This window comes from Pteropus vampyrus, unplaced genomic scaffold, assembly GCF_000151845.1.
Source record: "Pteropus vampyrus isolate Shadow unplaced genomic scaffold, Pvam_2.0 Scaffold450, whole genome shotgun sequence".
In the NCBI taxonomy this organism is placed as follows: Eukaryota; Metazoa; Chordata; class Mammalia; order Chiroptera; family Pteropodidae; genus Pteropus; species Pteropus vampyrus.
In genome coordinates, this window is record NW_011889231.1 from 296,899 (window position 1) to 298,359 (window position 1,461).

At 51.3% G+C, this 1,461-nt stretch overlaps 1 pseudogene; it reads right to left on the minus strand.

Moving 5' to 3' along the window:
* Window positions 1–927: 927 nt before the first annotated feature.
* LOC111732372 lies at window positions 928–1,046 on the minus strand (annotated as a pseudogene).
* Window positions 1,047–1,461: the final 415 nt, after the last annotated feature.

Consider the following 1,461-nt stretch of genomic DNA (forward strand, 5'->3'; position numbering starts at 1 on the left):
AATTCACTTTCACCAAGTGGATAAAGCAGTATATTTTTAAGACGTGTGTCATGAAGAGCATTGTGTTCAGGGCTGAAACAGTATCACGTGCCCGGCTCGAGCAGGGACCTTCAGAGCAGCCTTCCTAAGCTCCCTCTGCAATTGTGTGGGGTGACTGTCACTGGAGCTTCAAACTAAGGACATCAGAATCATGTGGCCGCATAGCGGGATAATGATAATTAGCACACAAAAGCACAGTTAATTGCCATGAAGGCAGTGACACAGGCTGACAGCTGGAGTCCGAATAAAGCAGAAGCCTGACACCCAGCCAAACCTCCTTTATAAACACGAATGTGAGACACCCCAAACTCAGCATAATGAAGCGGCATCAGGAATCGATCAGCCACACATTTTCCAATTTCACTACATTCTTCATACAAAATGCAAAATTACAGGTTGCAGACGTCTTTACTTTGCAAAAGTATTCACGACTGATTTCCTATTCGCGATAGTTTTGTCCGTGAGGTGGCCGTGAACGCTGAGTCAGTGAGTGCTGAAGCCTCTGCTCCTAGGAGAAGTCCAGGGCCATGCTGCTGTGAGCCTCCGGGGACATGATTTCCGTTCACTGATCAGTCCTAAAGCCTTGTTTCACGTGTGCTTCTGCTTAAAGACACCGCGTTGAACACATACCTTTGATTCATGAACACTGAAAACACAGCCATAGCGCATGACTCGCCTGCACAAGGCTAATGTGACACGCGGTTCTCCCCTGCCTTTAGGGTCATGGGACGCCACCTCAGCACTAAGCTCTAGGCCATTTTACAATGCAAGATCGCCAACCAAAAGCACAAAAGTTTTATTTTATTTTTTTAGGTGAGGCAACCCTTGGTTGGCCTCACAGGTTGCAAGGACCTTGTTGGCTTACAATCCCTTATTTTTTATTTTTTACACCTACAGCACCTGGTCTTCCTGGGAGGCCTCCCATCCAAGTACTCACCAGGCCCAGCCCTGCTGAGCTTCCGAGATCAGACGGGATCGGGCTTGTTCAGGGTGGCGTGGCCGTAGACCACAAAAATTTAAAAACATGGTGACAAACAAGACGGCAACAAGGAGCCCCCTCCGCCACAGGATGGAGGAGACACTAAGGCGGAGCATCTCCCTTCGGGCTCCACCGGGAAAGCCAGCCACGCGCTGGTGCGCTGTTCTGCGTGTGTCCACAAAAGCCCACCAAGGCGCCGCGGCTGCTGGCCATCTGAGTGACCAGGAATGTTCGCGCATATGGGACCTACGGACAATGGGTCTGACTGCGCCAAATGCGCCCTGTAAGTGGCTAGCCACACTAGTCCACAAGGTATAAAAATCAGCAAGCCAGATCCTCACTTAAAATGAAGTCGGGGAGCCAGAAGGGGGCGCTGTCACGCCCTGGGGGAAGGCCTGCCTGAGCTATGGCCCCCCACTCCCTACCTCCCCCGACCAGGGAGG